Raw genomic sequence first — 27,824 nt, forward strand, 5'->3', positions numbered from 1 at the left:
CATATTTCATACTTTAGCATACATTAGCTTCAAGTGAGTTATGTGATTCTGCAATCTGTACTTGGGGTAAAAAAGGGAGTTCATAACTCCTTAAGCATTTTCTACACTTTATGTACAATCAATATTTTCTATACATGATGTATATCTAATCAAAAATTCTTTCTCTAAGTTTAAAAATTCTGTAATTTTTAAATATTCCCCATTAATTAATTTATTTCTTCTGATACTAGAGATTGAACCCAGGGTTGTTTACTATCAAAGCTGCATCCCTAATCCTTGCTATATTTTTTTGAGATAGGCTGTCAATAAATTGTTGAGGGCCTTGCTAAGTTGTTGAGGCTGGCCTTGAACTTGCAATCCTCCCGTGTCAGAATCCCAATTCCCTGGGATTACAGGTGTGTGCTGCTGCACCTGGTGGTATACTCATTTCTTAAGTGCTGTGAACATCTTAAAGGAGACAGAACCTCATAGAGGACAATGATTCGAGTTGCTGTTTTAACATATTCCAGAGCTGTTCTGATGTGGAGTCTTCTTTCCTTCTGGTGGAGGAGAGTGTTGAAGATGAAAGTCTTCATGTGTAGGCCATCGGAGACTTGGAGTGGTTAGAGGTGCTGCTGGGCCACGTTCCATTATAACAGAGTATTTGCTACCTAAAGCTCATGAAGTTGGGGTGTATCTCAACTTGGTCTGGAAGGAGGAGGGGTTGAGGCTGATGGATGAACTCAGGAGAAAGAGAAAGTAGAATAATGGTGAGAGGAGAAGCCAGTCAGTGTCCTGAAAAGGACATGACTTTTGAGCTTGACCTTTCCTGCTTTGTGTACTGAAGGTCTTCAACTCAGATTTTCCTGGAAAATCTGATTTTTGACTAGGGAAATATGTCTGGGCATCCCCTGCTGCCACTGGTCTCCCAGATAGTGAAACTCAATGAAGGTAGATTTTTAGAAAAAATCGAGAGGTAAGAGAGTCAAGTGGGAGTGGGGTAGTGACACCATCTTTGGATCAGTTGAGCAGAACAGCATGAGACAGACCTAAAAAGGTACCTGGAAGGATGAGGTGAGAGGATGGGTTTGGCCAATGGAGACAGAGCAAGGATCCTGCAAAGGGAAGCACTAGGGGTTGAGGAGCCCTGAGACCCACTCACAAGTGGGTCGAGGGAGGTCACTCTTCCTAGGACCTGAGAAGGCAGGAGGCCCTGGGTCACTCTTGGGCACCCCTGTACCTAGAGCCTGGCCACAGGCCCATGTTGAGCCCTGGCTTAACTGACCAACTTAGTGAGGGTCCCTGGGAGATGGCCTTGCCCAGTCCTGCTGATTCTGAACTCCTCTTCCCTTCCTCATCTCCCTCCAGCATGACAACGCATTCAATGAGGGCTGCCCAAAAAACTGTTACATCACACTATGTGCACCCTTGGGACCTAAGTGAGTTGGTAAACCAAGGGCTCAAGTGGTAGACCCTGGGGCTGGTGGGGTGGGGTGAAGCTGGGTCTATTTCCCTGGTCCTTGTCTCTAGCTCCCAGCCTTAACACTCCCTGTTCCTTTCCTTTTGGGGTTTTCTCCAGGGCACTCTGGAAGTTTCTGGGAATTTCACTCTTCTGTGCTCGAGGGGAATGGCAGCCTGGATAAGGCTCCTGGATGAGAGCCCTGGGCTCTGTGCTTTCCCAGCTGAGGGGTAAGAGTGGTCAGGGAGACCAGGCCAAGGTGGGTAGTGACTCCTTGCATTTGGCCTGTTGCTTCCCAGGTACATGTCCGAGGCGGTCTGCTTTCAGGTGGACCAGGGGACCAACTGGGGGCCAACAGAACACCTTAAAGATCTCCTTTGGCCCAGGTCTGCCACTCAGGCCCCTCCAAGGAGTGGCAAGTCCGCACCTGTACAGAAGGTAAGGAGTATGGGGTGTGCTTTGAACCATGGGAGTCTGTGGTTGCACATGTGTTGGGGGAATCCCCCATGTTGGGTAGACCCTGAAGCTGAAGCACTTGGAGCATAAGGAGTGGGATTACGGACCTGGAGAGTGCAGGGTCCAGGTCACAGGACTTCAGAGCACACCCAGGTGTCCCTGGATAGAGAAAGAGAAAAGACTGAAACACTAACTTTCTGATTGGCTTTGGGCCAGTCCTTACATTTTTGGTCCCCAGTTTCCTCAGCTATTAATGAGGACTGAGACTAGTCCAGTGGTTTATGTTTTAAAGAAAATTCTGTTTCTTTTGTGTGTGTGTGTGTGTGTGTGTGTATGTACATATATAAATATCAGTTGTTGATGGACACATATATTTATTTTTTGTTGTTTATTTTTATGTGGTGCTGGGAATTGAACCTAGTTCTCATGTGTGCTAGGCAAGCACTCTACCCATGAGCCACAACTCCAGCACACCCAGCTTCTTTTTTAATGGAAATTTTTATTTGACGTACGATGTGAAACATTTGGAGTGGAGTATTAGGAGTACAGTGGGGTGGGTAACCCACAGTGTACCCCATGCCCTTGCAGTGATGTGGTGCCAGCCCTCTCCCTTGTCCTGCCTCTAGGCATCCAGGGACTTGACTGTGAGCTGTGGGGTGGAGGGTAGGGAGATCCCCCATGTACTGACTCTGTGTTTAGCTTCCCATCAGCCCAGTGGTGCATTGGGAGGCTTCCAAGGGAGGCTTGGCCTCCCATTCTCCCTTCACACCCAGCAATGACAGGACACGCACAAGAAGTTCATCTCCTGAGCCCCATGTGGGGGTCTCTTGTTCCTGAGCCCTCACTTCCCTGTTGAGAGTGCCAAGACCCCCACGCCTGTAATATACACATATTTTTTTGCTGCTTCCTATGGCAGCTGTGCCTATGTGTCCTAGGTTCAGGGAAGTGTGTTTCCTGGCATTGGGTGGAGAATCTGAAGGGCTGGGACAGAGCCCTCCTGGTTCATCCTTGCTCTCTGGAGACTCAAGCTCGTGAACCAACACTGACTGACTCTTTGCCCTTGGGCAAGACATTCAGCATGTCTCTCATCCTTCAAATGTGGCAACAGTAATAATCACAGTGACTGACCTGGCTGGCTTCCTGGCAAGGGCTGCAGATGGAGAATACCCACCAGCCTGGATAATTCCAAGTGCACCTGAAACAATTCCATAAAATAGGAAGGGAACTTGTTTATTATTAGTCCTAATAGGCTAGTAGATTAGTCAGAAATTATAAAGTTTCAGTTAATATGAGTAAGTTTCAGAGATATAATGGTCAATATGGTTGTTGCAGTTAATTTACTACATACTTGAAAACTTATAATAGAGTTGGGTACAGGGGTGCCCATCTATAAGCCCAGCTACTCAAGAGACTGAGGCAGGAGGATCACAAGTCAAGGGTCAGTAACTTAAAGAGAATTGTTTTCTGTGTATAAAAAAAAAGTCCTGGGGATGTAGGTCAATGGTAACACTCCCCTGGATATAATCCTCAGACGTGGAAAAGGAAAGAAAAATTGACCATCAGTTTTGTGGGTTTTCTGTTTGTTTGAGGTGGAGTTCCCAGTATGTTGGCCAGGCCAGTCTTGAACTTCTGAGGTCAAGCAAACCTCCTATGTGCTGAGTGCTGGAAGGCAGGTGTGCACCACTGGACTGGCTAGAAAAGGGATTGTAAACTGGGTTGGTGGCACATGACTAATTCCAGCAACTCAGGAACTGATGCAGCTTTAGGCCAGCCTCTGCAATTTATCAAGACTGTATCTCAAAATAAGAAGAGCTAGGGATAAAGCCAAGTGGTAGGATGGCCTTGGGCTCAACCCCCCAGTGCTGGGGGAAAATGTGTGTATACACACACACACATACACACACACACACACACACACACGCACACACACACACATATTTCATTATATAGAAGGATTTGGAGAGTTTAGATTTTTGCTTTGGGGCTAATATGAATAAGCATGAAAACTCGTGTCCTTGAGCATGCTAGGCAAGAGCTCTACCACTGAGCCACATGAGAGACCTTACATTTAAATTTGGGTTACTTTCTCACTGTTAGTTATTGGAGGACCCCACTTTTATCTTTTTTTTTTCATTTTCTTTGGGCATGAGGTGGGGCTTCCTCTGATGCTCAGATTGGTCTCAAATGCGTGGGCTCAAGTGACTCTCCTACTCCTGCTTTCTGAGTAGGAGGGATTACAGGTACATGCCACCACACTTGGCTGTACAGTCTCATATTGATAAGACATTTTACATGGGATAGGAAACCCAGAATAAAAAACAGCAATTTAAGATGACTGGGCATAGTGACGTCTGCCTATCATCCCAGCAGCCCAGGAGGCTGAGGCAGAAAGATCATAAGTTTGAGACCAGCCTGGGCAGTTTAGCAAGACCCTATCTCAGAGTAAAAAGGGCTGGGAATGTAGCTCAGTGGTATAATGCTCCTGGCTTCAATACCTAGTACTTCCAAAAACAAATTAAGGAATAAAAACATTAGGGCTGGGGTTGTGGCTCAGTGGTAGAGCGCTTGCCTAGCATGCTTGAAGCCCTGAGTTAGAGCCTAAGCACCACATAAAAATAAATAAATAAAGGTATTGTGTCCATCTACAACTAAATATTTTTTAAAAAGAATAAACATGAAAGCTGGGCTTGGTGGCACCTGCCTGTAGTTCCAGCTGCTCTGCAGACTGATACACAAAGATCACTGAGTCCATGAGTTTGAGATGAGCCAGGGGAAAATGGTGAGACCTTATGTCTCAAAAAAAAAAAAAACCGAAACAAACCTATCATCATCATCATCATCATCGTCATCATCATCATCTGTGGAACCAAGCACTTTGGTTCACCCCTGTAATCCCAGAGGCTCCAGGTTGAGGTAGGACAATCACAGGTTTGATGCAGGTGTTGGGGTCTTAACAAGACTCTTGTCCCAAATTTGCAAAAGGGTGGGGGCACTGGGGATGAAGCTCAGTGTTAAAGCACCCCTGGATTCAGTCCCCAGTACAGGACATGGGGGAGGAAACAAGCCAATTTGACTCCATATCATTAAGACCTTGGGACTAGAGGTAACTAGGTAACTTGTGGTAGTGTTTAGCAGATGCTTAGCAGCTTGAGGCCCTGGGTTTAATACCAAACACCAAAAAATAAAAAATAAAAAATAAAATATTTTTTTAAAAAAATCTTTATGTATATATCCCAAATCACAAATGAAAATAGTTTCGCCTGTATAATTTTTAACCCAGAAATGTAATTTTTAGCATGTGTGTCCTAGGTGAACCATAGAACAGCATAGATTATGGGTTGTATCCCATTATTTCAACAGCATATAGCAAAAAATCAACTCAAATATCATTAGTAGTAAAATGATTATAAATATGGCATGACCGTTTAATGTACCACTAGATTACAGTTTTTTCCCCTAAATCTATTTAAAATAATCTATTTAAAATAATTCTAGACATTTTTAATGTATTGCTGGGTTCAGTGGAGCATGACTGTAATCCCAGAAACTGGTGAGGCTGATTTAGGAGGTTTGCAAATCCAAAACCAGACTCAGCAACTGAGTGAGGAACTAAGCAATTTAGTGAGACCCTGTCTCAAAAAATAAAAAGGCTGAGGGTATGGCTGAGTGGTTGAGTGCCCCTGAATTCAATCCCTGGTACTCCTCCTCCTCCCTGCCAAAAAAGATCTGTAACAGTAAACACTGTATAAAATGGGTTCTTGGTTTCAAAACCCTACATTTGTATTTCCTGAAGTGCGGAAGTTGGAATGGGCCTGCTGCCCTGTGTTCTCTATCTGTCTAAAGCCTAGAGCAGAACCAGACATAAGCAAGCATCCTTCTTCCTGTTTGCTGTCCCCTGAGTTTTGCTCTTGGCTTAAGCCTTTTCAATTAGGAGCTACTCTGGTGGGTGATGAACAGGAGGCTATACAGGTTTGACACTTCTGTCCCTCTCCCCAAACAAACCCAGCACTCCATTCCATTCCTCTGTTTGGATCTTTCCTGTTGATTTGCAAAATAAATATGGAAAAGAAGAGTTTTAGAAAACGAGACCATTTATAATTTAGTCAAATCTAAAATTATGTGTATGGGTTTGTTTCATGTATGTTGATATTTATGTCTGAAAATTGATAGTATTAGAGCAATTCAAACCACAACTCATTTCTGAATTTCTCTTTGTTAGGGCCTTCCAGAGCAGCGGGCTCAGTTGCCACAAACTTTCAGGGTCCTCAAAGGAAAGCCAATGGAGCATCCTCTAGCTCTGCGGGGTGTCAACAAGTATTATAACACCAACACCTTGAAACAGAAAAAGCTCAGATTTCCTCCACCTGGTGAGACATCAGACAGTGGTAAACGACTGAATCCCATGGAAACTTGTGAAGCACTGATAGATAAAAAGATCATTTCTGGAAAAATAAAAGGCTAAACTGTATTGTTCCTACTTTCTCCTACATGGATACTCTTTTTGTCAACTGTCGGGTTGGCTCTTGAACATCATCTGGAGACTGAGGATTTCATTGATCTCATAATTTTGTTAGAAATGGAATTGGATCTGTTACACTTTTTTTCCATATTTCTTATACATTATAATTCAACATGGTAGTGGGATTCACGCTTGTTCCATGTTGTTACATTTACTTGGGGTTTTTTCCTCCTCACAGCTTTAAATGATTTTCAGTTTAGAAGGAAAATGTGTGGATTTCTAGACATTTTTAATGTAGAGATATGTTTATTGTCAGTGGACTAGAAGGAAGTTTTGCTTTATAAATGCACAGACCTTGAAATAAAAAGTATTTTCTACTCAAAAAATACATGCAAATACTTAAAAATAAACATTATAACTAAAAGGATTTATACCTCAGAATTAGAATATCAGTGGGTAAGAATTGGAATATACTGGATTTTTAAAAACAGTTTGTGTAAGGCAGCATCAGAATGAAGTCCACATGGTGCAGTTGGTTGAGGGATCCCTGGAATGTCTTTGGAGATTTAGCTAGACTCCCCTTCCCCACGCTGGTTCTCCTGCTTTCTCTTCCTTGCACTGTACTTTAAAAGATGCAAAATCATTTGTCCTGTTTCCCTCAGTGTAGATTTTGCCCATTACTCCCCCAGGATATAATTTTTATTTAACATGTTTCTCTGTCTCTAAAGTCATATATCTAGTTTTAAAAAATAATGTAATTATGCAAAAATCATATGTGGTTGGATTAATTGTATTTAATATTTGCATCATCACAGAGATAAAGGCTATGTTCAAAAAAGAAGTAGACTTCTTTGCAAGTAATACTGATCTTGACTTTTTCTATAAATAACTTACCTGGTATCCTAGGAAAAGGTCAGACTTTTACCAAGAACTTCTGTGTCAATAGTAAGTTGCATTTTAAAAAGAAACAAACCATGTCCAAAATAATTGTTTTCCCAGTTGCCATGTTTGGTGGCTTATATCCTTTGCTCCTTGGTAGGCAATTCTCTGGAGAAAGTATCTTAAACAAGGAATGTTTTATTTTAATACATAAATTGATGGGTATGGTTTTTCATGACACTTTGGTGGGGGCAGGGTACCAGGGATTGAACCCAAGGGCACTCAACTCCTGAACCACATCCCCAGCTCTATTTTGTATCTTGGAGGCTGGGTCTTATTGAGTTTCTAAGCACCAACTAAATTGCTGAGGCTGACTTTGAACTCAAGATCCTCCTGTCTTTCCTCTTGAGCCGCTTGGATTATAGGCATATAATTACCAGGCCAGGACTCCATTACATTTTAATGACTTGATTGAAGTATAATTTACATACCATGAAAGTCAACCATTTGAATAATCGATTCAGGTTTTTTAAAATGTATTTTTGTTTCATCAAGATTATAGAGTTAATAGCTGAGTCTTATATAAATTGTTATTTTTATAGTACTATTACTGTCATATTTCTAGAGAAGTAATTCTACTTAAAATGAAATCAGTTTTAAGACATTTCACTTGCCTCCTCTTTTATATTATTTTTCTTTTTGTCATAGAAAAGTTTTCTCTGGTGAATTGTTAACATTCCTTTCTCTTTCATTTTCAGAGAAGGATTGCTTCCCTTCTGGAACACCAGCAGTAAGTTGACTTATTTCTTATAGTTCTTGTTCTAATTAAGGTTACCAAAACAAATCTGTTTTTATTTTACTTTCTAAAATAAGAAGAACTATTTAATGTTTCTAAATAGTACTCAAGAATATTTATCATATATGTTTATTTACTTTTTCATATTTCAGAAAATCACCTTTACTTTTTAATTGATTATATTGGAACCAGTGCAATTTAATCATTTAAAAATTAGCTATTGAAAAAAATAACTTGAGTTTTTAGTCCTCCCACCCACAGCCCGCCACGGCCGGGGCACCCCCCGCTTGGCAGCCCCACCCCGCGTCAGCTCTGGCCCCCGGGAGAAGCAAGCGGCCAAGAGAAGTCGCGAGGGACTACTTCTCCTCCTTCTCCCGGGGGCGCCCCGGTTCGGGCAGCGGCGGCGGCGGAAGGAGCGGGCGGTGTGAGCGCTTCCACGCCCCCCTCACGGCTCCCCTCTGGCGGGCGAGAGGAGCTGGCCCGCGGAGCGGTTGGTGGGGACCTGCGGCCGCTGTACTCTGCCGCGGCTTCTCGGTACCCTGTATCTACGAGCTCGCCCGCTCTTCTCCAGCTCGGGTGGGAGCAACCAGCTCGTCTGCCCCTCGCCTCTCACGCTCCTCGCCGCCCCTGCCTCCCCCTTCAGGAGGAGTCCAGGCTGGAGCGTGTCTGGAGGAATCCGCCGCCGCGGGCCCCCTCGTCCGGTTCCCCTCGTGCCTGAGGGCCCACTCTGGCCCCGCTGGTGGCTGAGCGGGCAGCCGGCGGCGGGGCGGGAGATGGTGGGGTGGGCTCCAGCAGGATCGCGCCGCCGCCGCCCGGAGCCTGGGCTTGGCATCCCCCCGCCGGCCCCCACCGAGCGGAGCTCTGCTTCCTCCTCGCCGCATTCCTGCGGGAAACGCCGCCTCTGCTCCTGGCTTCTCCGCCCGCCCGCTTCTTCCTGGCCAGACCGACCCTGCGGCACTCCAGTGGCTGGAGGAGCAGCTCTCCAGCCAGCCTTTGCAGCCCCTCTTCCATTTTCCCTTTTCCACCAGCCTCTCAGGATCTCGCTGGCCGGGCGCTGAGGCGAGGGAAGAGGCTGGGGTCGCCACGGCAAAGATTCCTGCTGCCACCCCCCTGCGGGGGTGGCCGGGGTTCCCGGCTGGGGGGGCACTGTTCTGGGTGAGGCATCCACCATGGTGAGGCCCCTGAGCCGCTGCCTGCTGCCCCTTGGTGCTGCTGCTACTACCCCGCCTGCTGTTGCTCCTCCATCTCTGGATCGGATCACGGTGAGGGAAAGATGAGCGAGGAGAAGGCGACTTCTGACAACGATAATAGTTATGCACGAGTGCGAGCTGTGGTGATGACCCGAGATGACTCAAGTGGTGGATGGTTACCCCTTGGAGGGAGTGGACTAAGCAGCGTCACTGTCTTCAAAGTCCCTCATCAGGAAGAGAATGGCTGTGCTGACTTTTTTATCCGTGGAGAGCGACTCAGGGACAAAATGGTAATGAATAATGTATCTATCACTATAAGTTTAGGATATGGTCTACAAAATGGATTATCTATTTAAATTTATGATTAGTATATTACTTACAAGAATTATTTTTTCTTGTGACTCTGATTGTGTTCCTGGAGCTATTTTTCTGTTAAAGACAGTGAAATATGACAGTTTTCAGAACTGGATCTGACATACACATTGGATGTGTGTGCTGCTTTTCTGTTTAAGCTTAGTGCAAGAACATTAATGAATAGCACCCCCCACCCCCCTTATTAAACCATTTACATAGTGCTTCCCTTCTCTCCACTATTTCCTGTACCAGACATTAGCAAATGGTAGTTCAGGCCTACCACATTTAAAAAATATGAACTATTAGCTAACAGTGGTTTTATATTTTTAAATGGTTTATAAAAATCAAAGAAGAATCATAATTTTGTGACACATAAAAGTTATGTGAAATTCAGGTTTCCTTGTCCATAAATGAAAGTTTATTAACTATGACTGAAATTGTTCATTTATGTTTGTGACTTTTTTTACTCTATATAAAGTCAGAGTTGAGTAATTGAAACACAGACCATGCATATCTGACCTCCCTTGCTGGAAAATATTGCTGATTCCTGCCTTAGGCTCTTATGTTCTCAGGTTCTCTCTTCATTCCCCATATTAATGTAATTATTTTAGGATCATAAAATTACAAGGTGGCCAGCCTAATTTTTAATGCTATGATCTTCCACTCAGATAAATGTTTTCTTACATTTATGTGTTTTTGTAATATTTGATAATGTAAGTTATTTGCTCTTTCAGTTAGTGTGAAAAGCTCTTCATAATTTGTTTGAGAACCAAAACCAATCATATATAAAAAGCTGAGTGATGTAGTATCATCTATGCATAAAGGAAAAGGAGAGCATAAACAACCAAAATGAAAAGTGCTTGAAATTTTTAAGACTCTTGAAAGTGACTAGAATTTCCTTTAAATATACATTTGTGAACCAGTTTATGAGGCTGTTTAACTTATGTGTTGTATTTGTGGAAGTGTGTTTTAATAAACAATTCTTTATCCAAAAAAAAAAAAGAAAGAAAAAAATAACTTCTTAAAGTTTGTTTTAAAAAAAGAGAACTGGTCACATTTTAATCTTTGACTTTTCCTGGCTTGTCTTCCTTTGCTTCTGAACACAGCTGAACACCAAGGGGCCGGAAACATAAGTAACAATAATGGAGGAAGATGATGGTGATGGAGAGGTTCGGCCTGTCACTGCCCCACGACATGGCCATACAAGGCCAATGAGTGACTAATGACCTGGTGTGCACATCTGTGCATGTGTGTTTCAAGAAACAGCTGTTTGTGTTTGACTTTCAGAGATAATTTCAATAAGCCTTCAGGATTAAAATATTTTACTATGAGAAAATTAATTTAAGATTAAATTAAAGTTTTTAACCTAAAGAGCACTCATCAAAAACCACTTTTTTGAAAAATAAAAATCTATGGCTTCTTTAAAAGTTAGAATACTTAACTCACTGGGTTTTTTCTTTCCATGTTTTGCCCCCTTTTCCAGAAAGGTCATCTATTGCTCTGTTTTTTCTCTGTTTCATAATGTGGGTAACTCTTCGACCTAAAACTTAGATCTTTCCTCTTCCCCAGATTATGTATTTTATTTCTCATTTTGACATTTCTTTCAAAGCCTTGATGGCATTCTAAAGACAGTTGAAAGTGAAATTCCTCCCCAGCTGAGGAGAATTTCAACAGTAAAGAGCTCAGATGGAGCCAGGGAGAGAAGTACTAAGGGGGCTGGACTGTGATGTGGTGGCTCAGAGGACTGCCATTGGATTCCCATCTCATGACAGATGGCTGTGTTTTCTATATTCCTTACAACTGGCTCTTTGAAGTGAAAGGGAGGGTAGGCATTATATTTGTGTAAAATGTTTTGTGGAAACTAGTTATTTCATCGTCAAGATTTCTAGTCTTTTGCATTTTCTCTTTTTACGAAAAACATTAGTTTTAAAGTGTGCTGCTATGTTGTTTTACTATTATATTTTTTAACTTTAAAAAATATTTTTAGTTGTAGATGGACACAATACCTTTGTTTTATGTAGTTATTTTTTCTGTGGTGCTGAGGCTCCAACCCAGGACTTCACACATACTAAGTAAGCACTCTACCACTGAGCTACACCTGTTATACTATTTTAGATCTGGGCACACCGAAATTTTATTCATAGGCCTGCTATTTTTCTAGTTATACTTTTTTTTTGCACTTTGGATTGAATCCAGGTATACTTAACCACTGAGCCACATTACCAGCCCTCTTCATTATTTTTTATTTTGAGACAGGGTCTCGCTAAGTTGTTGAAGGTGGCTTTGAACTTGGAATCCTCCTGTCTCAGTCTCTCAGTTGCTGGGATTACAGGCATGCACTGGTGCATCCAGCTGCTAGTTACACTTTTAAATACATTTATGCTATGGCAAAGATAAATGTTTCACATTTTTTTCACTATATGTTTTTTTCCTAAGTCTGAAAGCATGGTATTCCTTAGAACAACAGCAAAAAAATAACTTAGTTTTGGTTAAAAATTAAGGAACTCTCTGAATAGTGTTCCAATAAGAATATCTGAAAATATTTTTTTCAAATCTCAATCATGAACTATATCTCTGGATATTTCCACACAGTCTATAACTGATGCTCTTCCTGCACCTCTTGGTGATGCGACTGTCAGCAGTGGTGCCAAGTCTTCAAAAAAACAGAAAAAGAACACAAATTGGACCGATGAGGATATTGTGGCGAAAATAAGTATGTTATCTACTTTTTATATTATTTATAAGTTAACATTTCTTAAAACATTTGACCCAAGTCTGGGATACAGCTCAGTAGCAGAGCACTTGCCTGGTGTGTGCAAGACCCTCAAGCCTTCCACAGCACTGAAAAAAAAAACAGTTGAATTGAAATATATACCTTTTATTTTAGCTAAGGCAGAAAGAATAACTGTTTCTTATAGAAGTAATGGCTTCAGTTCAAATGTAGTGAGCTGGGCATGGTGGCACATGACTATAATCCCAGCAATTTAGGAGACTGAGGCAGAAGATTTCAAGTTCAAGGTCAGTCTGGATAACTTAGTGAGACTCTGTCTCAAAATAAGATATAAAGGGCTGGGCACATAGCTCAGAGGTAAAGTGCCCCTGGATTCTACTGCCAGTACCACCCCCAAAAAGTGAAGGCAAAATATTATTCATTGTGTTTGTTATTGCATTTGAAATATATTATGCATATTATGCATATATATTGATAGTGAAGTCAGTCCCTTCGGGAGCAATACTATTTCCTATGAGCCAAATGTAAAGGGTATGAACATGGACACAGTTGGAAACCTTATCAAAGGAGGTTTGTATATATTAGTCCAGACCTATAGCTTTTCAAAATAGAAACATTTAGTCATAAAATATATTCAAAGGAAAAACACATTTTCCATGTCTCTTTAAAATCACTTAATATCAGTAGCCTGAATCAAGCATTATAAATAATGTAAACAGTTCCAGGAAGGAGGTAACAATAATGTCTGATTATAAGCCCCCACTAACTATAGTTATAGAGAACAATGTGATGTAAAAGCTCAAGGACAAATACTTTAGAGATGGGTGTTATAAGCACTTATGTATTCAACGTTTATTTGTTCTGGATTCCTCAGTATTTTCCAATATAAAGCTGCTTTAACTCTGTGACGTCGTAGAGATATTTGTATATAGGGCTGCTGCTTTTAAAAATAAACTAAATTAGTTTAGTGTGACTATTCATTTGTGACCTTTAGTTATCACATCCCCTGTCTTTATGCCCTTAGCTTCTTGGTTTGAATCTTAGTAGCTAACTTGAGATTGAATTACCTACATAAGATTATTTATGTGAGTTTCCTTGACATGGCCCTGTCTTCTTTTATATTGAGTAAGTGAATTTTTAATGTGATTTTCTTACATTTTGACTTTACTGGTCATCAGAATTCATACTAGTGTTTTATATCCAACCTCCTAATTTTACCATTTCTTGGTCATTACTTTGAACATTGCTAAAACAGATATATGATTATTCCATAGTAGAGTAATGTCTGTAGTAGGAGGTGATTTCCTAAATATATTGAAAAAAGATATCCTGGAATAGTCAGAAAAGTCAGTTAGGATTATTCATTTGGCTATCATTCATTTATTATTACTGATAGTTGTTTCATAATTTATCATTAGTGTATAATACATGCAGTGAGGAAGAAAAGTAGAGTGCAGAATTTCCCACGAATTGCCAAGTTGTTGTTTGTTTTTGAACCTAGGGGTGCTTTACCACTGAGCTACACCCCAATCCATTTCATTTTTTTTTGTTTGGAGACAGGGTCTCACTGAGTTTCCAAGACTGGTCTCCAGCTTGTGATTCTTTTCCTTCAGCTCCTGGTTATTTGGGATTTCAAGCATGTGCAGACTAGAACATTCAATTGTTCTGAAATGTCATGATGTTTGAGAAAGTGATTGATTAGGAGTCCCAACCTAATGGAGAGTATGTGTCTTCTTGTTTCGAACACACTTTTGCTTAAGTTTCTTCAGTGTTTTGTTTGGAACCATTTATTGTTGAAACTTGATGTGTTTGAAAACCACTGTTTTAAAATCAGTAGAGTTTATTAAAAGGAATGGTGATAGTAAAATTAATTTGTTTTTAAAATGCTTCACTGAACTTTCAGTGTTGTTTTTGTTTAAAATAGGAACTATGGTGAGCATCGGTGACCCTAAAACGAAATATACAAGATATGAAAAAATTGGACAAGGGTAAGTGTTTATGATTGTATTGTTATAATATTCACTACTTACTCGGTATTCAACATGAGCTCTCCTCCCTCCCCCACACCAACATAAAAACTCACTGTATTCTATGAGTGGTCCCTTAGGGGATTTGTGTAAATACATAATGCAATTGTTCAAAAACCCTACATGTTTTTTTAAAACATTTTTTTGAGAGAGAGAGAGAGAGAGAGAGAGAGAGAGAGAGAGAGAGAATTTTTTTATTAATATTTTATTTTTTAGTTCTCGGCAGACACAACATCTTTGTTGGTATGTGGTGCTGAGGATCGAACCCAGGCCGCAAGCATGCCAGGCGAGCGCACTACCGCTTGAGCCACATCCCCAGCCCCCTACATGTTAACAATGACTTTACATCATTGTTTCTTCTTGAATGTTATTTCTCATAGATGGTAAGGGGTTATTAAATGGAAAAGTTGCCCATGACATGTTTAAAAGCCAACTTTATTGCAGGATTATAGGCCATAAAATCTTGGGGCTGGGTATGAAGTTCAGTGTAGAGCATGTGTCTGAATTACATGAGATCTTGGCTTCCATCCCTGGCATTGCAAAACAAAAGCAAAGCAAAGTAAAGCAAAAACCCACACATTGATCTGGGCTTGCTGGTGCACACCTATAATCCCAGCAACTCAGGAGGCCGAGTTAGGAGGATGGCAAGTTTTCAGCCAGCCTCAGCATTTTAGTAACTAAGATAAAAAGGACTGGGGAGTTAGCTCAGTGCTAAGGTACCCCTGGGGTTCAATCCCAGTACTAAATAAATAAATAAATACACAAAATGTTCTTGAATCCTATTATTGAGTATTGATCTTTGAGTCTGCCACTCTGATTTTGTTCAGTAATTTGTTTTTAAACTATGCTAAGCTCTTTCCTGTATTGCTTTAGAGCAAATGAACATCTTGAATTTTTATTGTTACTAATCTCTAGAAAATGTTCTATGAACTTAGAGAGAATTAGTAGGATTTAGAATGAGAATTTTTTGAAACATCCTTAATTTCTTTTTCAACAACTAAATTCAGTTCAGCACTGATTTTAATACTAACAAAAAATTGAAAATCAACTGAATATTTTGAACATGATAATATGTTAATAACGAGTGAATAAGAATCATGCCTATGTATGTGGATAGGTATCAGAAATCCAGGTGAATTATTTATGAGTTTGTTTGTGGTGCTGGGGATTGAACCCAGAGGGGCTTCACCACTGAACTAGTTTACTTCTCAAGCTTCTTTACAGGTGTGTGCCAGATGAATTTTTAAAAGCAAATTGCAGAGAAATACCTAAACAACTTCATAATTGAAAGTATAGGAAAGCGCTTAGAAAGTCGCACATCAAATACAGATGAACACCCAGTGTAGGTTCCCTGAGGTGGAGGGAGAACGCTGCAGGCAAGGGCACACCAGAAACTTCTAGGTGCAGTTGTTTGTTTCTTAAGCAGGGAGCTGTCAGAATGAGTGTCTGTTATTCACTCTTTTCTTTATCTTTTCCCCTATATTTTTGTAGGTCTGAAATATTGCAAATCAAAGTTTTAGCTACAAGATTACCTCCTCTTTTCCCTTTCCTTTTCCTGTTTTTAAGATGCTAAATCTAAAAATTAACCATGAGAAGGGAAAGTCTTTGGCTATTATAAATGGCAGTGATTTAAAAATCTGAATTCTGACTGTGTCTTGTTTCCTCTAGGTTTTCTGGTATGGTTTTTATTGCTATTGATGTGGCTCTGGGGAAAAAGGTAGCAACTTTTTCATACTTCTAGATGTTCTATTAGCTTTTTGTTTAGGAGAAAAACTAGATAAAGCTCAGCATAATCACTAGGAATATACTTTTTAGTTGGATATATGTTGTAAGAATTAATCTATATAATTTTATAGCCATTCTCACATGAGGGTGAACAAAGAAGAAATTATGTCATTAATAAGCAAATATTTTAAAAAATGTTTTCCCAGGTTGGAGTGAAAAGAGGGTTAATTCCTGGCACTGGACTGATCTTAGGTTGGTTAATCAACTTCAAGATAAATCTGAACATATTTAGGATTCAGGTAGTATAAAACACTGTGCATAGTCAGTGTGCAATTGAAAATATTAATTTTTGTCAGCTATAATCTCACTATGTAATATCATGTGTTACTATAAATTAGTGACTGGTTGGTGTTTGTTATTTTCTAAGAGAACTAGGAAAACCATTTTTTTTCATTTCTGTTTCCATTATAGGTTATGATTAAACAGATTGACTTAAAGAAACACTCACAGAAGGAACTGATCCTTAATGAACTTTTAGTGATGAAAGAACTAAATAACCCTAACAGAATTCACTTCTTGGACAGGTAAATACATTTGAAGTTCTTTTAAACATTAGGATAAAAATATGGAAATTTATAGTCTGATGGTTTCATGAAGGATAGCCACTTTGAAGTGTCAATAGTGAAAAGTAAACTTAAAAGAGAAAGAGGAGAGGTGAAACTAGCCTACTCCAAGATAGAAGGTGCTTTTGCCACAAGGATACTACTTGGCAAGTGAGAGCAGGCATCTAAATGAAGCACATTGCTGATGATGTGTATATTCATGCAAATGAACAGAAGCTAAAACATTAAGAAATGGTCAAATGGGATTCATGTCTTAACCCACAGAGCTGACCAGCAGACAATTCTTAACCATTTGCATCAGTTTTATTTCAAATGCTGTTCTTCATGGCAAATTGTATATGTTTATCTTTTGGCTCATGTAGGCCAAGTGCTGTGGTGCACACCTGTAATCTCAATGACTAGGGAGGCTAAGGCAGGAGGATTGTGAGTTCAATAACAACAGTGAGGCACTAAGCAATTGAAGGAGACCCCGTCTCTAAATAAAATACAAAATAGGGCTGGAGATGTGGCTCAGTGATTGAGTGCCTCTGAGTTTAATCCCTGGTACCCCACACCAAACAATAAAAAGCTAGTATAGATTAACAATTGATTTTTTTTAAAAGATGGAATGGAAAATTAAGTATATTATTCAATATTTTTAAAAAGTTTTCAAATATATGAATGAAAGATGACTAGTAAAAAATGATACTGGTTGATTGCATTATGGTTACAAGGTGATTTTCATCCACATATAAATTTGTTTAGGATGGAGAGATGATAATATATTTTGAGACTTTAGCCCTAATCATGGGGTCTGGAGGTCTGCTTTCATGGAAATAAATTATCAGTACATTTCTCTGCTTTTTAAAATAATATTTCAAGTAAGCATGGAATGCTGGTTAAGATAAGCCATAGGAGTTGGAATCATTAGAACTTGACTTCAGATGCTGATTCTGTCACTTTCTATGTGATCTTAGATGAGTTCATTCACCTCTCCAAGCCTCTGTCTCTGTATCTGTAAAACAAGACCAATAATCCCTATATGATAGGGTCATTTTGGTTGGAAAACTCCAAACTATACACCAAGACTACTATTATGGGCCAACTATGACTTAAAAATCATAATGGATATCATAATGGCCCTTGGACGTTTTTGTGCTGTTACATAGTAACTTTCCAGTTTTCTTCTTGGCTCTCAAACCATTAGCTCTGTAGTTTTATTATAATGACGCTTAATATTTGAACTCTTGAAGAAAGAGTGTCATATGTTTAAAAAAATAAAACGTATGTTTTGTATGTTCTGTTTCTAGTTACCTGGTTGGAGATGACTTATTTATAGTAATGGAGTACCTTGACGGTGGGCCACTCACTGATGTTGTAACCGAAACCTGCCTGGATGAGGCGCAGATTGCTGCTGTGTGCAGAGAGGTGAGTTTGCTTTCTTTGGGATAAAGCAGAGTGGTGTGTGGTCAGCAAGAGATGAATTAAAGGAAAGTTGTTCTGCACAGGGAATTTTGGTTGTACACATCCTCTGCAAAATATCCCATACTGTTTCATCTCAGATGAGCATTTCAGGCCTTCATGTGTAGGGATACCTTAGGAATGGGAGTTAGGCCCTTTTTAATTCCTTTGCCAAATTGGGGATTGGATCCAGGGGTGCTCCACCACTGAGCTACATTTCCAGTCATATTTATTTATTTATTTATTTAGAGACAATCTCAAAAGTTGCCTAGCTTGGCCTCGAACTTTTGATCCTCCTACTTCCACCTCTGGTGTAGCTGGGGTTACACACATGCCTGGTTAAGGTCTTTGAAGAACTAAATTCACCTGCAATCTCCTTATAGTCATCACAATAGTTTATCATCCAGACAGTGCACTTTTGAGAATAAAGTGGGGTGCTTTTAAAAATATACCACTCAGCCAGGTGTGGTGGTGCATGTCTGTAACCCCACTGACTCAGGAGGCTAAGACAGAAGGATTTGCAAGTTCAAGGCCAACCTCAGCAATATAGGGAGGCCCTAAGCAACTTAGTGAGACCCTGTCTCAAATTAAAATGTAAAAAGAGCTGGAGATGTCACTCAGTGGTAAAGTCTCTCCGGATTAAATCTCCAGTGTCCCTTTTCTGGCACCCACCCCTACCCGCAACCCCCTCCCAAAATAAATTGGGAACTAGAACTGTCACAGACAAACAAGTCACATTTATCTTTAATATCAGTAAGTCTGCCTCTGGCTTTATTGAGCTCACGGAAGGTGAAGAAACTAGTAGTTTCTTTATGTTTTTTAATGAATTTCTTTTTGCTTAAGCTAGTAAAGTTTTCCAAATTGCCTAAGTATAAGCCCAAAACAAGTTCCATCTGTCTCTCCATAACTTGTTCTATAGAGGGGACTTGGGATAATTATTTGCTTATTGTCACTGAAACTGATTCTACTTTGTCTTGATGCCACAGGATCATTGTCATAAATGACAAAATTATTAAAGTTTATGAGGGACTATGGTGTAAAACATAATGAATATAATATTTCTCAACAGAGTATATTTGGTTACTTAAAAAACTAATTAAAACTTAAGAATTTATCCATTAATACTTTGTTTTTCTCAATTTTTTCATAGTTGAGATAAAGTCTACTGTAGGAGTTGTTCTAACTGCATTCACTTGGGGTTTCTTTTATGTGCCCAAAATTTTAACTTGTGACTAGTTTATTTCTACTTTTTGTATAAGTATTTTTCTCTGGCTTTATTCTTTCAAGAATCTGATTAAATGTCTGGAAAATATAACATGAAAATACCATTTATATGGTTTTTCTTTGTATAATAGTACAATATTTGGAATGGTATTTTTACTAGTTACAAATAATGTACAGACTTTGTTGTTCTACTCTGATGGGAATGAGAATAAAAAAATACAACTCACTTTTCCCAAGTGAATTTTGTATTCAAAAACCATGGGGCAAAGAATTTTTTAAATCTCACTTTATTCTAGTATTTAAGGAAGGGGGGTAATTTATCTTCACTTTTAAAAAAGTATTTTTAATTGTAGATGGACACAATAACGTTTTTTTTTTAATTTGTTTTTAATTGTGGTGGTTATTTTGTTTCTTTTTTTCAGCTCTGGGGATCAGACCTACCTCAAACATGCTGGGCTCTACCACTGAACTCTACCCCTAGCCATATATTTTTCTGGTTGGTGTCAGGCTGTGAAGATAGCTTGACCTAAAATCTACCAGAGAAGAAATGAAGAGGACAGAACATTATATTGACAACCCCCCTCAATGCAACCAGACCACCCTCCATCTTGCCTGCTTCTCTTAGTGGCTCACAATGATGAGACTTCTGAGTACCTCAGGTTTCAAATGCAAATAATCACAAGTTTATCCTCTACTGTGGAAATAATTTCTAAAGAATTTAGGCTCGTTTACCAAGTGCTTTGTACTACTAGGCATTTAAACCTGAAAAGGCCTAGATATTATATGGACATATCCTTCATTTTATAAGAGACCATAAGTTTTAAAAATCCATGGTAGAGATGGGGGATGTAGCTCAGTTTGCCTAGCATACACAGTGTGCTGGGTTTGATCACAGCACTGAAATAGAAAAAAAAAAAGAAAAAGAAAGAAAAGGAAAATAATTAGTGGTGGATGAGTTGGGCACAAGACAGGTATCTGCAGTCTTAGTATCTGCTTGGAAAGCTGAGGCAGGAGGATTGTTTGAGGCCAGCCTGGGCAACATAGAAAGGCCTTGTCTTAAAAAAACAAATCACTGGGGAAAAAAAAGGCTTAGTAAGACATTATTTAATAATGCCTCTAGATGAGATCAGAGTGTGGGAAGGGATCTTCTTACTAATTAAGGTATTATGTCTTCAGAACTTTGCATATGAGGGATGTTTTTCTTTATAAATGTTAAGTATTGCAGGGTCTTTGGCTGAAGACTACAGACAGTGCTCAGGCCACAACTACTGCTATAATGACTCTGTGTGAGCTAGTAAATGGAACTTTCCAGGACTGTTTCATTGATACCTGTTTTCTTGTGTTCAGTGCTTAGAGGCATTGGAGTTTTTACATACCAATTATGTGATTCACCACGACATAAAAAGCGACAACATATTTTTGGGGATGGAAGGATCCGTCAAACTTAGTAACAAGTGAAAGAAAAGCGTTCATTGTTTATTTTCTATTATGCTTTCCTCCCTTTTAAATTAAAAAAACCCTTTGTTTGTTAATATTTTTGAAAATTAAAATATGGAAGGAGGGGGCTAGAATTTAGTGGTAAAGACTATGAGCTGGGAACTGAACTGGGTTTAAATAGCAGAGGTGCTACTACTTGCACAGTAATTTTGGGCAAGTTAATCTCTTTGTGTGTCTTTTCTCATTTATTCACTGAGGAAGATAATAGAACCCCCACCATCAGGATTTTTTTGGAGGTTAAACATGTAAAGGACTAAGAAGCAGTGCCTAGGCCTGTGCTAGTGTGGATGCTGCCTTAGAGATCAATTTGCAGTTGTTTCCGCCATCTGTTAGTTTTTCTCGTGGTACTCTTCAGCATTCTCTGAGTTTTGCTCAGGATAGCCTTTTCAGGAGAGGGCTGTATGACCCTGACCTCAGGGATGGCAAGGAAAACATCCAACTTTTCCAATGTTCTTCTGTATGAGACACAGCAGAGTCATGCAAAACAAGTGAACTTCGTTCCCCTGTGTCCATGGGTTCCTGGGTTTCTGCCATGCCCTCTGGAGGAGTCAAGCAGAGCTATTAAAGTACATCCTGTAAAAGTTATCAATCAGGTCATCAAAATAAAAGATTCTACCTTTAAATTATCTTATTGGGCAAGTTGGGAATAGATAATCATATACATTGTTGGTGGAGACATATGAAAATGGAATTAGACTTTTTGGATCATGTTTTGTGGTGAGTCTGCCACTTACTAGATAAATAATCTTAGGGTGAATTAACTAAAAACATATATGTCATGGTTCCCCTATTTGTAAAAGAGAATAATTTAAATAGTAAGATACCTGGGGCTGGGATTAGTGGAGCACACGTGTACTACAGTGGTTTGGAGGCTGAGGCAGGAGGATCACAAGTTCAAAGCCAGCCTCAGCAATTTAGCAAGGTCCTAAAGCAACTTAGTGTGAGACCCTGTCTCAAAATAAAATATTTAAAAAGCGTGGGGATGTGGCTCAGTAGTTAAGCACCATCAAAAAGAATAAAAATTTTTTAAAAAAGGAAATTACCCAGAACAAATTTTTTAAACTTACCTTTTAAACTTACCTATTTCAAATGGGATATCATGAGGATTAGATTTTTTTGGGGGGGGTACAGAAGGTCTTTTAATAACTAAAACACAGAGAACAGACAGGACCAGACCGCTAGTCCCTAAACGTCCCTGTCACCATTTACTTTCAGCCAAGAAAATAAAAGCCAAGGAAACGCAGAAATGATCACTTTGGGGAAACTATCAAAATGATCAGACATAAACCAACAGAAGGGTGTTCTGACATCTTAGGTGGACAGAGGAAGGCACCTCAGCACCTCACTCCAAGTAACTTCCCAGAACACCCCACGATGTCCTGCGATGTTTGCGCGGACATTCCTAAGCACACCAAGACAGATCATTCCCATACATATCTGTGTAATATTATCAGGAAAAAATAAGTAAAAAAAATAATATAGATAGATATACATAAGCTAGCAGTTACATTGCATTGTCTGCAAGTGTGGCCGCCACCTCAACTGTCAAGTAATTTAAACTCAGTAACAAATAGAATCCAGACCCAAACATTAACTAACAATAACAATAAAATAATAATAATAATAATAATAATAATAATAATAATATAATAATCCAACAAATCATTAGAACAGGAAAGCACACTTTGGGAGTGTGTGTGTGTTTAAACAAAGTCTTTGTATCAGAAGCCCATTTTCTACAAAAACTGCACTAATCCATTACTGTATTAAGTAAACTGTTGCTCTCACCAGTATTAAAGGTTAGGATAATTTCTGAACATGTAAAATTATTGCTTTTTTTGAAAAATATATTTTGCATGCTCATTTTAATCCATTTCCTGCCTTTACAAAATTTCACAATTAAAAAAAAAAACAACTAGTAAAGCTTTTGCAAAAAAATTCACAGAACATCTTCATTCAAGGCAGCAGTAACTTTTGATAATGCATAAAATTATATGTGCAAAAATCTGAAACTTTCAGAAATATTACCATCACACATAGTGTCACGGCAATAGGAAAAGAAAATATTTATATCTGTGAAATACCATTAAGATGCGCACACTGCATGGTCTAAGGTCCTCTGTCGCGGGCCGAACCCCCACCACCAACCCTCGCTGTGCACCACGAGGAAGAGGTATATAGAGCGTCTCCACCTGCAGTCTGGTGACCCCCACTGGCCGGGAGCCATTCCTTGACCTGTGGAGGTCACCAGGCCCAAGAGGAAAGACACCTACTTGCTGGGGTGCTGCAGGGGAGAGGTGGAGTGGGGAGCAGAAGGTTGCGGAGCCCGGCACCCTAGTGCTGAGGGCCCCCTCTGCTCAGCGGTTCTTCTGCCATTACTACAACAGGCCCAGACTGGGAGGACTCAGTGGCTAGGTAACTGGTTAAGACGTGCAGCCCTCCTCTGTGAGCAGTTTGCAGAATGTAGCCCTGTTACAAAAAGGTCCTGAGTTAAACAAAGAAGACTGCTTGTCCTCGTGTCCCACTAGCTCTCCTTCCCAAAGCAGCGCGACCCTGTCCCGCGGACAGACGTGCTTCCTTTGCTGGACTTGCAGGAAGGTGGGCAGAGCGCGCTCCCAGGCAGGCATCCGCCTGCAGGTGCGGTGGGGATCCTTCACCCCTTCTCCACCGCACCCGATCTCCAAGGCACCTGAAGGCCACCTCCTTCCCGTGTTCTCTACTGTCCACACCCACTAAGACACGGAGAGGCAGTAGTATCGCTTCCTCGACCTCAGCTGCACCTCCACCCTGACACCACGTGACAGTCCCGCTGAGCTCTGGGCTCCAACTACAGTGCTTAGCTTCTCTGCTCCGTCCAACACACAAGTTTCTTTTTTTCCAGTGTCTCAATCTTGTCTCGGAGGCCGCGGACGTCTGGAGCCCCGCTGGAGCCCCGCTGGAGCCCGCGTGCCTGCTGCACCTCTGCTCGCCCAGCCGGCGGTGGCCGGAGGGCGGCAGAGGCGCGGCCTGCATGGGCTCCAGACTGGGCGTCTTCGCTTCCTAAGCCTCAGCGGGGAGAGGCCTCGCCACCAGGCTCCGCTGCAGTGCAGTGGCTCCGGCCGAGGTGTCTGGTCGGGAGGCCTCCAGCTCCTCCTTGGATGGTCAGGGGCGCAGCGGGGCGGCAGCCAGGACGTCTGGGAGGACACCGCCGAGGGCCGCCAGGGGGCGCGCAGGACGCGGTTGTCCTAGGTTCCCTTCCTGAGGGGCAGGGTCTGCGGGGCGCCGGAGTGGGCGTGGTCTCCCACTTGTTTGAGAGCATCTGTGGAGGCAGAGTGAACTTCGGAACCTCGGGGACCGTCACACTCAAACACCACTGTGTGTGCCCGCACATGGGCCCTGAGGTGGCTTGGCTGGTGGAAGCCCTTCCCGCATTCAACACACACGAAGTCTCCCGGGCGAGCCTGTGTCCGTAGCGTCCCTGCTCTGTGCTCCGGCCCAGGGCTGCTGATGCCCCAGCCCTGGTAGAGCGCAGCAAAGTCCTTTGGAATATACGTCTTAAAGATGTTGAGGATGTCCAAAAGCTTCTCGTGGCCCTCGGCTGCGGACTCCTGTTTGGTGGAGTGTGAGACAGGGGGCGCCCCGGCCATTCCTGGCTGGGCCTGCAACGCTGCGTCCCCTCTGGATCCTGCAGCACCGGTGGCCAGAGTCCTCGGCTCCTGGGCCGCCTTTGAGGGGGGCTCACGGGGAGGTAGTGGAGCGCCCCCTTCACCTTTCACAGGAGGTGGGCCCTGAGGGCTGAATTTGGCTTTCAGGGAGTCAGGGGCACTGTGCTTATTTGAAGGGGCATAGCCAGCCCCCATCGAGGGTGCTCCGTACTTCTCCACGGGCTTGCTGTTGGCCAGTGGCTGGGCACCCACCCGGGTTATGACAGAGGGCGTGGGGGTGGCACTTCTGCCGAGGCCCCCGCTGCCCAGGACAGATGCTGGCTTGGAGCTGGCCTTCGGCCTGGGTTTGGCTGGGGGCCCCTGCCCTGCAGCACTGGGAGGCTCCTGGCTGTGGCCTGGCTTGGCCTTCCGATACCTGTCAGGACCAGATGCCCACAGTGCACAGGGGCTCCCGGAATGGCTCTCCTTATTCTTAGGCATGCTAGGGGCTTTCATGGTGGCCCCCAGGGGAGAAGAGCTGCCTTTGGGTCCTGGCGCACCCCCTGGCACCTGAGTGCGGGTGAAACGAGCAAGGAGCAGGGGCTGGCACTCCTTGCCCCCAAGGGCGGGTGGAGGGCCCATGCGTCCACTCCGGGCCAGGAAGACCAAGTGGTTTCTGATGCTCTTGTGGCCACTGGGCTGCGTCCACTGGGGGGCCATGGCGTTGTAGCTGACCCTGTGCCAGATACGCTTATGCATCCACAGAACCTCCGGGTAGTAGGTCTTGTGGCTGCAGTAAGGACATGGGTAAGTGACCAAAGCAGCTTGCAGGGAGGGGACCACTTCCTTACTACCAGGTTCATCCCGGGTGGACCTCATGCTCAAATCCAGTGGGATCAGGTCTGCAGAGGGCGCCCCTTTTCCTCCCCCAGAATGCTCTTTATTGTGCAAATCAGACAGCTTTTCTTTAGGGTGGCCAGCATGGCTCTCTAGTGCAGACTGCAAGTCAGTTCCTTCCATAACTGAAGGGAAATCCACACCGTCGCCAGAGCTGGGCGCCTCCTGCTTGGGTTGAAATGCTGGCATCTTTAAGTCAATAGAAAATCTATGTTGTTCAGGGCGTTTGGAAGTCTCTCTGCTACTGCCTTCAAGTATGGACACAGAAGCTGCAACCCCCGCCTGGCACTCACTGGCGGCTTTTTCTGGCGGGTTATTTCCAGGTGGCAGCCCTGGTCGAAGGAGCCCTGGTGCTTCTTCATGTGCGCCTTCAGGAACCAGGTCTGGCTGAAGGCCTGGCCGCACACCTCACAGGGGAACTCCCCAGGGCTCAGCTCGGGCTTGCCGTTCTCCACGCAGGCCTCGCTGCCACTGGGGCCCTGCGCGGTGATGTGGTCCCTCTCTATGTGGCTCAGCAGCGACTCCTCCCGCGAGGTCACGTAGCTGCACAGCCTGCACTTGAAGGGCTTGTGGGTCTGGTGGACGTGCAGCTCCAGGTCCTTCTGACGCTCAAACTGGCTCTTGCAGAAGGCGCACTGGGCCACGGCCTCAGCCTCCTCCAGGGCACCGGCTGTCCCCTCGGCCTCCTTCCGGCTGCTACGCAGCAGGATCTTGCTGCTATCCACCTGCACGGCCCCATTCAGCATTCGATTGCAGGCTGAGGTGCTTCTGGTGGGGCTGGCACACCCGTCCAGGCCCTCGGACACGCGCATCTCGCCCAGCTGTGTCTCGCCTGCCTCTGGCTCATGTCCCTGAATCAGAGTCCCTGTGCGGTGACTGATGATGTGAATCTTGAGGTTGCCCTTCTGGGAGGCCCTGTGGTCACAGTAGGGGCACTTGTAGGGCCTCTCCCCCATGTGCTTGCACATGTGCTGCGACAGCGAGCTCTGGAAGGGGAAGCTCTTGCCACAGATGCAGCAGCTATGGCAGGCGGCCCTGTCCCCGTCCACCTCCTGGCTCTGGCTGGTCCTGGGCGGGCTGGGCCCTCTCCTCAGCTCCATCTCGGCCTCTCTGCTGCGATCCATGGGAAGGATGGGGGTGTGGTGGCGGAGCGGCTGTCGGTGGCACAGGCCCGAAGGGACATCTTACCTCTCCATCCTCAGAGGGGCTGCTGCTGCCCAGCAATGAGCGAGGGGCCCGCGAGGAGGCAGTGCATGAGCAGGCGGAGAATGAGGCCCTCACAGCAAGCACCTGGTCTCCGCCGCCTCTGCCCTGGAGCTAGCCGTGCCGCCCCGACCCTGCGCCCCGCCCGCCCGCGCGGTCCGCACGGACCCCCATCTTTGTTACGGTGCGAAGTTGGGCTGCGGGTCCCCGGCTCTTTCATTTCTTGGGTTACAGTGCAGCGTGTGACGTCCGCTCCACATGACGGGGGCGAGGGGCGGGCGCCCGCGGGCGGGGGCCAGGATTAGATATTTTTACAAGGTGCTTGAATGGTACCTGGCTTTTATAAACACTCCTTTTTATTGTAAATATTATTTTACCTAACAGTTTCTCTTTTCAGTATTCACTCCTATAGAATTACTAAATATAAGCACCACAATTAGTAAAAGGATATTCTATGCAACATGGTAAAGAAAAACTAAACCTGTATTCAATATCAAACAGTAAAGAGATGGTAATTTGCTGTGTTAATACACCATAATATATTATAGTTTTTAAAATGAGGCGGATAAATGCACTAATATGGAAGGATCTCTTAAATAAACCTCCTTCAGTTTTACTAAAATTTTTAGGATAAAATGTATTATTGAGAACAAAAGCCCACCTAATAATTTGCACTCTTTTGTAGGAAGAAGAAGCAAAAAGTGGCAGTATATAACATCACCAAAATATTCTAATCTCAGTCTGGACTACTTTATTATTAAATTCTTTAAATAAAATAGTCCAGATGCAATTATGTCATCTGAGGTGAACTCTTCTACAAAACCATATCTGGAAGCTATTAACTCTAGATGTTTTGTTTTTGTTTGTTTCTTAGCCAACTTTGGGTTTTGTGCTCATCTCACCCCTGAGCAGAATACATGCACTGGCATGCATGGAACACCCTACTGGATGGCACCAGAAATGGTGCTGGGGAAAGCTTATGGCCCTAAAATCGACATCTGGTCCCTAGGGATCATGGCCATTGAGATGCTGGAAGGAGAGCCTCCATACATGAAAGAAGATCCCACACAGGTAAGACCAGTGTAACACCAGCTTCACCGCAAGAACAATACTTTCCCTTAAAGTGTAGTCGGAACTTCCTTGTGTTGTTCATTGGCCAAGAATTTAGGATCAAATCTTGATAAAATCTAACCTCTGCCCTTACTTTGTATCTACAAGTCACACTGCTTCTGAGTTACAGAGCTGACCATGTTAGCTAAGGA

The 27,824-nt window shown here is 42.6% G+C and overlaps 2 pseudogenes; one reads left to right on the plus strand and one right to left on the minus strand.

The window, feature by feature from the left end:
* Nucleotides 1-875: 875 nt before the first annotated feature.
* Nucleotides 876-27,824, plus strand: LOC143389334 (serine/threonine-protein kinase PAK 2-like; annotated as a pseudogene).
* On the minus strand, nt 24,064-26,577 carry LOC143389340 (zinc finger protein 516 pseudogene; annotated as a pseudogene).

This window comes from Callospermophilus lateralis, unplaced genomic scaffold, assembly GCF_048772815.1.
Source record: "Callospermophilus lateralis isolate mCalLat2 unplaced genomic scaffold, mCalLat2.hap1 Scaffold_86, whole genome shotgun sequence".
Classification (NCBI taxonomy): Eukaryota; Metazoa; Chordata; class Mammalia; order Rodentia; family Sciuridae; genus Callospermophilus; species Callospermophilus lateralis.